Here is a 12,327-nt window from a genome sequence, read left to right on the forward strand (position 1 = left end):
TAAACCTAACCATAAACCTAACCGTCACCCTCACCAAAACCCTAAACCTAACCCAATCCCTCACCCTACCCCTACCCCTAACCCTAACCCTAAACCTCACCTAAACCCTAACCCTAACCTCACCCTCACCGTAAAGGTAACCCTAACCCTAACAATAACCCAAAAGTTGACCCTAATCCAAACTCTCACGCTCACCCTCACCATAACCCGAAGCCTAACACTAAGCCTAACCCTAACCCTTAACCTCACCCTAATCCTAAACCTCACCCTATCCCTCACCCTCAACCTCACCTTAACCTTAATTCTAACCCTAATCCTAACCCTAACCCTAAACCTCACCTTAACCCTCACCCTCACCCTAAACCTAACACAAAACCTAACAAAACACAAAACCTAGCCCGCACCCTAACCCTAAACCTAACCGTAACCCTCACAGTAAACCTAACCCTCACCCTAACCCTAACCCTACGCCTCACCCTAAGCCTAATCCTAACCCTAACCATAACCCTAACCCTAAACCTCACCCTAACCCTAACACTAATCCTCACACTCATCCTCACCCTCATCTTAACTGTAACCCTAACCCTAACAATAAACATAACCCTTAACCTAATCCTAACCCTCACCCTCACCCTAACCCTAAACCTAACCCTAACCCTCATCCTAAACCTAACCCTCACCCTAACCGTAAACCTTACCCTAAGCCAAACCCTCACCCTAACCCTAGCCTTATACTTAAACCTAAACCTCACCCTAACCCTAACGCTAACCCTCACCATCCCCCTAGCCCTCACCGTAACCCTAATCCTAACCCTAAACCTCATCCTAAATCTAACCCTCACCTTAATCTTAAACTTCACCCTCACCTTCAGCCTAACCCTAAGCCTAAACATAACCCTAACCCTAATAGTCACACTCACACTAACTCTATTCCTAATCCTAAAACTAACACTAACCCTAACCCTAACCCTAACCCTATCCCTAAAAGAACCCTAACCATAACCCTAAACCTCACCCTCACCCTATCCCTAAAGGTAACCCTAACCCTAACCCTAACCCTAAACCTCACCCAAAACCTTACCCTCACCCTAAACCTCACCCTCATCCCCACCGTAACCGTAACTCTAACACTAACCCTAACAATAACCCTAACCCTAAACCTAAACCTATCCCTAACCCTCACCCTCACCCTCACCCTCATCCTACCCCTATCCCTCACCCTAACCCTAATGCTAACCCTCACCCTCACCCTCACCCTAACCCCAATCCTAACCCTAACCTTCACCCTAACCCTCACCCTAACCCTAAACCTAACACTCACCCTACATCTAACCCTCACCCGCACCCTAAACCTAATCCTAACCCTAGGCCTCACCCTCATACTCAACCTCACCCTCAGCCTAACCATAACCGTAATCCTAATCCTAAACATCAACCACACACCTCACCCTAAGCCTAACCCTCACGTCACGCTCACCCTCACCCTAACCCTTACCTTCAACCTTACCCTCAGCGTAACCCTAACTCCAATCCTAACCCTAACCCTCAACCTCACCCTCACCCTAAACTTAAACCTAACCCTAGGCCTCACCCTCACCCTCACCCTCACCATAACCCTAACCCTCACTCTCAGCCTAACCCTATCCCTAACACTTACACTAACCCTAATCCTAACCCTAACACTCACACTCACCCTAACCCTAAAATCCTAACCCTCACCCTAAAATTCACCATAACACTCATGATAACCCTAATCCTCACTCTCACCCTAAAACTCACCCTAATGCATATCCTCACCCGAACCCTAACCCTAACCCTCATCCTGATCTTTACCCTAACCCTCACCTTAACATTAACTATAACCCTAAACCTCACCCTCACCTTAAACCTCACCCTCATCCTAGACTTCATCCTAACCCTAATCCTAACCCTAAACCTCACCCTAAACCTAAACCTAACAATCACCCTAAATCTGACCCTTACCCTCACCCTCACCCTTCCCCTAACCCTAAGTCTAACCATAACCATAAACCTAACCCTCACCCTAACCCTCACGCTCACCCTAAACATAACCCTATCCCTAACCCTCACCCTAACCTTAAGTCTAAACCTCACTCTAACCCTAGCCCTCACCCTCACCCTCACCCTCAGCTTAACACTAAACCTAACCCTAATCCTAACCTTAACCCTCGCCTTCACCCTCAAACTAACCCTAAACCTAACCCTCACCTAACCCTAACCCTCACCCTCACCCTCAGGCTAACAATATCCCTACCCCTAATCATAACCCTCACACTCATGCTCACCCTAACCCTAACACGAAACCTCACCCTAACACTAATGCTTACCCTCAACCTCACCCTCACCCTAACCCTCACCCTAACCCTAAACCTAACCCTAAACCTCACCCTCACCCTCACACTCACACTCAGCCAAACCCTAACTGTAAGCCTAATCCTAACCCTCACCCTCACCTCTCACCATCAGCCTAAACTTGACCCACACACTAACCCTCACCCTAACCCTTACCCTCACCACAACCCTCACCCTACCGCACAGCATAAACCTTACCCTAATCCTAACCCTAACTCTCAACCTGGCCCTCACCCTAAACCTAACCCTAACCCTAAGCCTCACCCTCACCCTCACCCTCACACTCAACCTAAACATAACCCTCACACTCATGCTCACCCTAACCCTAACCCTAAACCTCACCCTAATCCTAACCCTAACCCTAAACCTCACCCTCACCCTCACCGTCACCCTCTGCCTAACCCTAACCCTAATCTTAATCCTAACCCTCACCCTAACACTTACCCTCAACCTAACACTATCCCTAAACCCATCCCGCACACTAAAACTTACCCTCACCGTGACCCTAACCATACCCCTCACCATACCCTTCACCCTAACCCTAACCCTAACTCTAACCCTCACCCTCACCCAGACACTCACCCTACCGCTCACCCTAACCCTCAGCCTCACCCTAAACATCACCCTAACCCTAAACCTCACACTAACTTTAAGCCTAACCCTCACCCTAAACCTTGCCCTCAACCTCACCCTCAGCTTAACACTAAACCTAACGCTAACCCTAACCGTCAAACACACCCTCAACCTAACCCTAACCCTAACCCGCACCCTATCCCTTATGCTCACTCTCACTTTCACACTCACCCTCACCCTAACCCTAAACCTAAGCCTAAATGTCACCCTCACCCTAAAACTCACCCTCAGCTTAACATAACCGCAACCCTAATCCTTACCCTCACCTTCACCCTTCACCCTCAGCCTAAAACTCACCCTCATAGTAACCCTCACCCTAACCCTTACACTCACCCTAACCGTCACATTCACCCTCAGCATAACCCTAAACCTAATCCTAACCCTAACCATCAACCTCACACTCACCTTAAACCTAAACCTAGCACTAAGCCTCACACTCACACTCACTCTCATACTCAACCTAACCTAAACCCTAACCCTAATAATATCCTAAACCTAACCCTCACCCTAACCCTAACCCTATCCCTAACACTCACACTCACTCTAACACTAAAACCCTAACCCTCACCCTAAAACTCACCCTAACACTCATGATAACCCTAACCCTCACTCTCACCCTAAACCTCAACCTAATGCTTATCCTCACCCAAACCCTCACCCTAACCCTAACCCTAACCCTCATCCTAACCCTAATCCTAACCTTAACCCTAACCCTCACCCTAAACCTAACCCTAACCCTAAAACTCACACTCACCCTCACTCTCACCCTAGCCCTAACCCTAATTCTAATCCTAACCCTCACCCTCAACCCTCACCCTCAGCCTAATCCTCATCCGCACACTAACCCTCACCCTAACCCTTACCCTCATCCTAACCCTCACCATCATCCTCAGCGTAACCCTAACCCTAATCCTAACCCTAACCCTCATCCTCAACCTCACTCTAAACCTAACCCTAACCCTAGGCTTCACCCTGAATCTCAACCTAACTCTCACCCTAACTCTTACCCTCAACCTAAACCTAACCCTAACCCTCACCCTCACACTAAATTACCCTCAGCCTAACCCTAAACCTCATCCTCATCCTAGCCCTCACCCGAACCCTAAACGTAACACTCACCCTCACACTTACCTTAACCCTAAACTTAACCATAAACCTAATCCTAAACTTAACCTTAACCTTCCCATCTAACCCTCAACCTAACCCTAACCCAAACCCTCACTCTAACACGAGCCCAAACCTTATCCCTCACCCTCACCCTAACCCTCAACCTAACACTTAATCTCACCATAACGTTAACCCTAACCCTAACCCTCAACCTCACCCTAAACCTAACCTTCACCCTAACTCTTATGTCACCCTAAACTTCATCCTACGCTAACCCTAACCGGAAACCTCAACTTAACCCTCACTCTCACCCTAACACTAACCTAAACCCTAACCCTCAACCTAACCATCACCCTAACCCTAAACCTAACCCTAACCCTCACAGTAACACTAACACTCACCCTAACCCTAACCGTACCCCTCACCCTAAGCCTCACCCTAACCCTAACACTAACCCTCACACTCATCCTCACCCCCACCGTACCTGTAATCCTAACCCTAAGACTAAAAATAACCATAAACCTTAAACGTAACCGTAAGTATAACCCTAACCCTAACAATAATCCTAAAACTAACCCTAATCCTAACCCTCACCCTCACCCTAAGACGAACACTAACACTAACCCTCACCCTAACCCTAAGCCTCAACATAACCGTAAACCTAACCCTAACCATCACACTAACCCTAACCCTAAACCTCACCCTAACCCTAACACTAATCCATACCCTCATCCTAGCCCTAATCCTAAAACTAATCCTAACCCTAACCCTCACTCTAACCCTAACCCTAACACTAACCCTAACTCTCTCCCTAACCCTAATCCTAAAGCTAACTTTCACCCTAACCCTCACCCTACCCTAACCATAATACTCACCCTCACCCTAGATCTCACCCTAACCCTAATCTTAACCCTAACCCTCAACCTCACACTCAACTTAAACCTACACCTAACTCTAACCCTCACCCTAAACCTAACCTCCATCCTAATTCTCACCCTAACCCTAACCCTAAACCTCACCCTAAACCTCACCCTCAACCTAACCCTAACCCAAACCCTAACCCTCAACCTAACCCTCACCCTAACCCTAACCCTAACCTTCACCCTCACCCTAAACCTAACCCTAACCCTAACCCTCACCTTCATTGTAACACTAACCCTAAACCTCACCCAAACCCTAACCCTCACCCTAACGCTCACCCTAACCCTAACCATCAACATAACCGTAAACCTAACCCTAACACTAACCCTAACCCTAACCCTAAACCTCACCCTAAACCTAACACTAACCCATACCCTCAACCTAGCCCTAACGCTAAAACTAATCCTAATCCTAACCCTCACTCTAACCTTAACCCTAACAGTAACACTAACTCTCACCCTAACCCTAATCGTAAAGCTAACTCTCACCCTAACCCTCACCCTAACCTAACTATAACCTCACCCTCACCCTAGCTCTCAACCTAAACCTAATCCTAACCCTAACCCTCAACCTAAACCTACTCCTAACCCTAAACCTCACCCTAACCCTAACCTCCATCCTAACTCTCACCCTAACCCTAACCCTAACCCTAAACCTCACGCTAAACCTCACCTTCAACCTAACCCTAACCCAAACCCTAACCCTCAACCTAACCCTCACCCTAACCCTAAACCTAAACCTCACCTTAACCCTAACGCTCACCCTCACACTAGCCCTTAACCTAACTCTAATCCTAACCCTAACCCTCATCCTAAACTTCACCCTAACCCTAAACCTAAACCTTACCCTCACCCTAAACCAAACCCTAACCCCAACCCTAACCCTCACCCTATCCCTCAAGAAAACCCGAACCCTCGCTTTCACCCTAACCTTCACGCTAACGCTCACTGTCACCCTAACCCTCACCCTAAACCTAGCCCACACCCACACCCTAATCCTCAGTCTCACCCTCACGCATACCCTCACTCTAACGCTCGCCCAATCCCTAAACCTCACCCAAGCCTAACCCTTACACTTACACTAACCCTCACCCTCACCCTCAACCTAAGCCTAAACATAAACCTAAGCCTAATCCTAACCCTAACCCTCACCCTCACCCTCAACCTCAACCTAACCATAACCCTAACCCTAATCCTAACCCTAACCCTCAGCCTCACACTAACCCTAACTCTAACCCTAAAACTAACCCTCACCCTAACCATAATGCTAAGCCTAATGCTCACCCTAACCCTCACCCTAATACTTACCCTCCCGCTAACCCTCACCCTAAAGCTAACCCTAACCCTAACCCTAAAGATCACTATAACCTTCACCCTAACACATACGATAACTCCAACCCTCATTCTCACCATAACCTTCACCTTAACCCTTACCTTCACCCCAAACCGAACCCCAAACCTCACACTAATACTAACCCTCACTCTTACCTAAACCTTACCCTCACCCTCATCTTAAACCTAAACCTAACCCTAAACCTAATCCTCACCATAACCCTCACACTTGGACTAAGGCTAACACTAACCCTCCTTATCACCCTAACCTTCACCCTTAATCTTAAACTCACCCTAACCCTAACCCTAACCCTCACACTATACGTAATCCTCACCCTCACTAACCCTACCCCTCACCCTCACCCTCACCCTCATCCTAACACTTAGACTCTCCCTAACCCTCACCTTAAGCCTTAGACTTGCCCTAACCCTCACCCTAACCCTAACCCTATCACTAAGCCTCACCCTAACCCTCACCATAAGCCTCACACTAACCCTCACCCTAACCCTAGCCCTCACCCTCAACCTCACCCACAGTTTAACACTAAACCTAAACCTAATCCTAACTGTAACCCTCGGCCTCAACGTCACCCTAACCCTAACCCTAAACCTCAACCTAAATCTAACCCCCACACTCATCCTCAGCCTAAAAGTATCCCTAATCCTAATCCTAACCCTCACACTCACCCTCACACTACCCCAAACCCTAACCCTCACCCTAACCCTAATGCTAACCCTCAACCTCAGTCTAACCCTCAGCCTAACACTCACCCTCACACTAACCCTCATCCTCAGCCTAACCCTAACCAGAACCCTAATCCTAACCCTCACCATCAACCCTAACCCTCAGCCTAACCCTCACCCTCACACTAACCCTCACCCTAACACTTACCCTCACCCTAACCCTCACCCTCACCCTCAGGGTTACCCTTAATCCTAACACTAACCCTCAAACTCACTTTTACCCTAAACCTAACCCTAAAACTAAGCCTCAAACTAACCCTAACCCTAACCCTAACACTCACACTAATCCTAACCCTAACCCTAACCCTAACCCTAACCCTAAGCCTAACCCTAACCCTAACACTAAAGCTAACCCTCTCGCTCACCGAAATCCTAAACCTAACCCAAAACCTCACCCTAACCCTAAACCTAACCTTAACCGTAAACCTCACCCTATCCCTAACCCTAACCCTCACCCTCACCCTAGCCTTCACCCTAACCCTAATCCTATCCCTAACACTAACCCTCACCCTAACCCTAAACCTAACACTCACACTAAATCTAACCCTCACTCTCATCCTCACCCTATGCCTAACCCTAAGCCTAAACCTAACCCTAACCCTAACCCTAACACACCCTCATCCTCACCCTCACCCTCAGCCTAACCCTAACCCTAACCTTAACCTTAACCCTCACCATAACCCTCACACTAAGAATAAGTCTAACCCTAGCTATCACTATCCCCCCAACCCTCACCCTAACTCTTAATCTCACCCTAAGTCTAACCCTCTCACACTAAACCTAACCCTCACTCTAACCCTAACCATACCCCTCAACCTAACCCTCACCCTAAACCTTAGCCTCACCCTTACCCTCACCCTAAGCCTTAGCCTTGTCCTAACCCTCAGCGTAACCCTAAATCTATCACTAACCCTCACCCTAACCCTCACCCTAAACCTCACCATAACCATCACCCTAACCCTAACCCTAACCCTCATACAAAGCCTAACCCTCACCCTAACCATAACCCTAGCCCTCATCCTAACCCCCAACCTAACCCTAAACCTAACCCTCATCCTAACCCAAACCCTAAACCTCACCCGCACGCTAACCCTCACCCTAACCCTAACCCTAACCCTCATACAAAGCCTAACCCTCACCCTAACCATAACCCTAGCCCTCATCCTAACCCCCAACCTAACCCTAAACCTAACCCTCATCCTAACCCAAACCCTAAACCTCACCCGCACGCTAACCCTCACCCTAACCCTAAACCTCTCCCTCACCCTCAGCCTAAAAGTATCCCTAACCCTAATCATAAACCTCACACTCACCCTCAACCTAATCTAACCCTAACCCTCACCCTAATACTAATGCTCACCCTCACGCTCACCCTCACCCTCACACTAACCCTCACCCTCACCCTATCCCTAAACCTCACCCTCACACTCACCCTCACCTCTCATCCTCAGCCTAACACTCACTCTCACACTAACCCTTACCCTAACCCTTACCCTAACCCTAACTCTCATCTTCACCCTCAGCATATCACTAACCCTAACCCTCAACCTAAACCTCACCCTAAAACTAACCCTAATTCTAAGCCTCCCCCTCCCTCTCCCCCTCCCCCTCCCCTAACCCTAAACCTCACCCTAACCCTATCCCTAACCCTAACCCTCACCCTACCCCTAACCCTAACCCTCACCCTAACACTCACCCTAACACTCACGATAACCCTAAACCTCACTCTCACCCTAAACCTCACCCTAATGCTAATCCTAACCCTAACCCTCACCCTAACCCTCATCCTAACCGTCATCCTAATCTTAACCCTAACCCTTACCCTAAAACTAACCCTCACCCTCTCCCTCCCCCTCAGCCTAAACGTAACCCTAACCCTAATCCTAACCCTCACACTCACCTCTCACCCTCAGCCTAAACCTCGACCTAACCCTTACCCTCACCCTAATCCTCACCCTCACCCTCAGCGTAACACTAACCCTAATCCTAACCCTAACCCTCAACCTCACCCTCACACTGAACCTAAACCTAAACATAATCCTCACCCTCGCTCTCACCCTAAACCTCACCTTAAACCTTACCCTCAACCTATCACTAACCCTAAACCTAACTCTCACACTAAAACTTACCATCACCCTAACACTAAAACTACCGGTCAACCTACCCCTCACCCTAACCCTAACTCTAACCCTAAACCTCACCCTCATCCTAGGCTTCACCCTAATCCTAATCCTAACACTCACCCTCACACTAACCTTAACCCTAACCTTAACCCTAACCCTAGCCTTCCCTCTAACCCTCAACCTAACCTAACCCTAACCCTCACACTAACACTAACCATAACCTTAACCCTTACCCTCACCCTAACACTTAACATCACCATAACGTTAACCCTAACCCTCACCCCTCACCCTGAGCCTAACCTTCACCCTCACAATAAACCTCACCCTAACCCAAAACCTCACCCTAACGCTCACCCTCACACTCAGCATAACCCTAACCCTAAACCTCAAACTCACCCTCACGCTAAACCTAACCCTTACCCTAAGCCTCAACCTCACCTTCAAGCTCACACACACCCTCAAGCTAACCCTCACCCTAACCCTATCCCTAACCCTAACCCTCACCCTAACCCTAACCCTAACACTCACACTCACCCTAACCCTAACCCTAACCTAACCCTCACCCTAAAACTCACCTCAACACTCATGACAACCTTAACACTCACTATCACCCTAAACCTCACCCTAAAGCTTATCCTCACCCTAACCCTAACCATAACCCTCAACCTAACCCTCATCCTAACTTAACCCTAACCCTCACCCTAACCCTAACCCTAACCCTAAACCTAACCCTCACCCTCACCCTCACCCTCAGCCTAACATTAACCCTCACCATAATTCTAACCCTCACACTCACCCCTCACCCTCAGCCTAACCCTCACCCTCACACTAAACTTCACACTAACCCTTAACCTCACACTAGCCCTCCCCCGCCCCATCAGCTTAACCATAACCCTAATACTAACCCTAATCCTCAAACTCAACCTCACCCTAAACCTAACCCTAACCCAAAGCCTCACCCTCATTCTCACCCTAACCCTCACCTTAATCCTTACCCTCAACCTAACCCAAACACTAACCCTAAGACTCACACTAAAACTTACCCTTACCCTAACCCTACACCACAACCTACCCCTCACGCTAACCCTAACCCTAACCCTAACCCTCACACTAGCCCTCACCCTAACCCTAATCCTAACACTCACCCTCACACTAACCTTAAACCTAACCCTAATCCTAAACCTAACACTAAACCTTACCTTCCCCCAAACCCTCAACCTAACCCTAACCCTAACGCTCACGCTAACACTAACCCTAAACTTAAACCTCACCCTTACTCTAACCCTCACCCTAACTTTTCACCTCACCCTAACGTTAACCCTAACCCTAACTCTAACCTCAACCCAAAACTCACCCTAACCGTCAAACTGACCCTCACCTTAACCGTAACCTTAACCCTAACCCTCACCGTAAACCTCACCCTAACGCTAACTCAAACCCTCACCCTAACCCTACCTGTAACCCTAACTCTAAACCTCACCAAAACCCTAACCCTAACCTCACCCTCAGCCTCACTCTCACCGTAAAGGTAACCCTAACACTAGCCCTAACAATAACCCTAAACCTAACCCTAATCCTAACCCTCACCGTCACCCTCACCATAACCATAACCGTAAACCTAACCCTCACTGTAACCCTAACCCTAATCCTCACCCTTACCCTAACCCTAAACCTAAACCTCACCCTAACCCTAACCCTAACCCTAAACCTCACCCTAACCCTAACCCTAACACTAAACTCAACCTCAACCTCACCATAACTGTAACTCTAACCCTAATTCTAAAATTAACCCTAACCCTAACCCTAACCCTAAACCTAACCATAACACTCACCCTCACCGTAACCCTAACCCTAACCATACACCACACCCTCACTGTAACCCTAACCATAAACCTGACCCTCAGTCTCACCCTAACCACAAAGGTAAACATAACCCTAACCCTAACCCTAAATATAACCCTAAACCTAACCTTAATCCTAATCGTCACACTCACCCTAACCTCAACCCTAACGCTAACCCTCACCTTCATTGTAACCCTCAACCTAAACCTAAACCTCACCCTAAACCTAACCTTCACCCTCACCCTCAACCTCAGCCTAACACTAAGACCTACCCTAACCCTAACCCTCAAACTCAACCTCAACCTACCCCTAAACCTATCCCTAACCCTAAACCTAACCATCGCCCTAACCCTAAACCTAACACTAACCTTAACACTAACCCTAACCCTCACCCTCACCCTCACCCTAGCCTTCAACCTAACCCTAATCCTAACCCTAAACCTCACCCTAACTCTAAACCTAACACTCACCCTAAATCTAACCCTCACCCTCACCCTCACCCTACGCCTAACCCTAAGCCTAACCCTCACCCTAACCCTAACCCTCACACTCACCCTCATCCTCACCCTAAACCTCAGCCTAACCCTAACCCTAACACTAACCTTAACCCTCACCATAACCCTCACACTAAGACTAAGGCTAACCCTAACCCTCACTATCACACCAACCCTCACCCTATCTCTTACCCTCACCCTAACTCTAACCCTAACCCTAATATTAAACCTAACCCTCACCCTAACCCTAAACATACCCCTCACCATAACCCTCACCCTAACCCTTAGTCTCACCCTAACCCTCACCGTAAAACTTAGCCTTGCCCTTACCCTCACCCTAACCCTAAATCTATCACTAACCCTCACCCTAACCCTCACCCTAACCCTCATGCTAACCCTCAACCTAACCATCACCCTAACCCTAACTCTAGCCCTCATCCTAACCCTCATCCTAACCCTAAACCTAACCCTTAACCTAAACCTAACCCTAAACCTCACCCGCACCCTAACCCTCACATTAACCCTAACCCTCACCCTAAATATCACCCTAACCCCAACCCTCACACTTACCTTAAGCCTAACCCTCACCCTAAACCTAGCCCTCACCCTCACCCTCAGCCTCAGCATAGCACTAAACCAAACCCTAATCCTAACATTAACCCTCACCTCACACTCATCCAAACCCTAATCCTAACCCTCACCCTAACCGTAAACCTCACCCACACCCTCAGGGTAAAAGTATCCCTAACCCTAATCCTA

Source organism: Dipodomys merriami, unplaced genomic scaffold (genome assembly GCF_024711535.1).
Source record: "Dipodomys merriami isolate MVZ:Mamm:240054 unplaced genomic scaffold, mDipMer1.0.p SCAF_80, whole genome shotgun sequence".
In the NCBI taxonomy this organism is placed as follows: Eukaryota; Metazoa; Chordata; class Mammalia; order Rodentia; family Heteromyidae; genus Dipodomys; species Dipodomys merriami.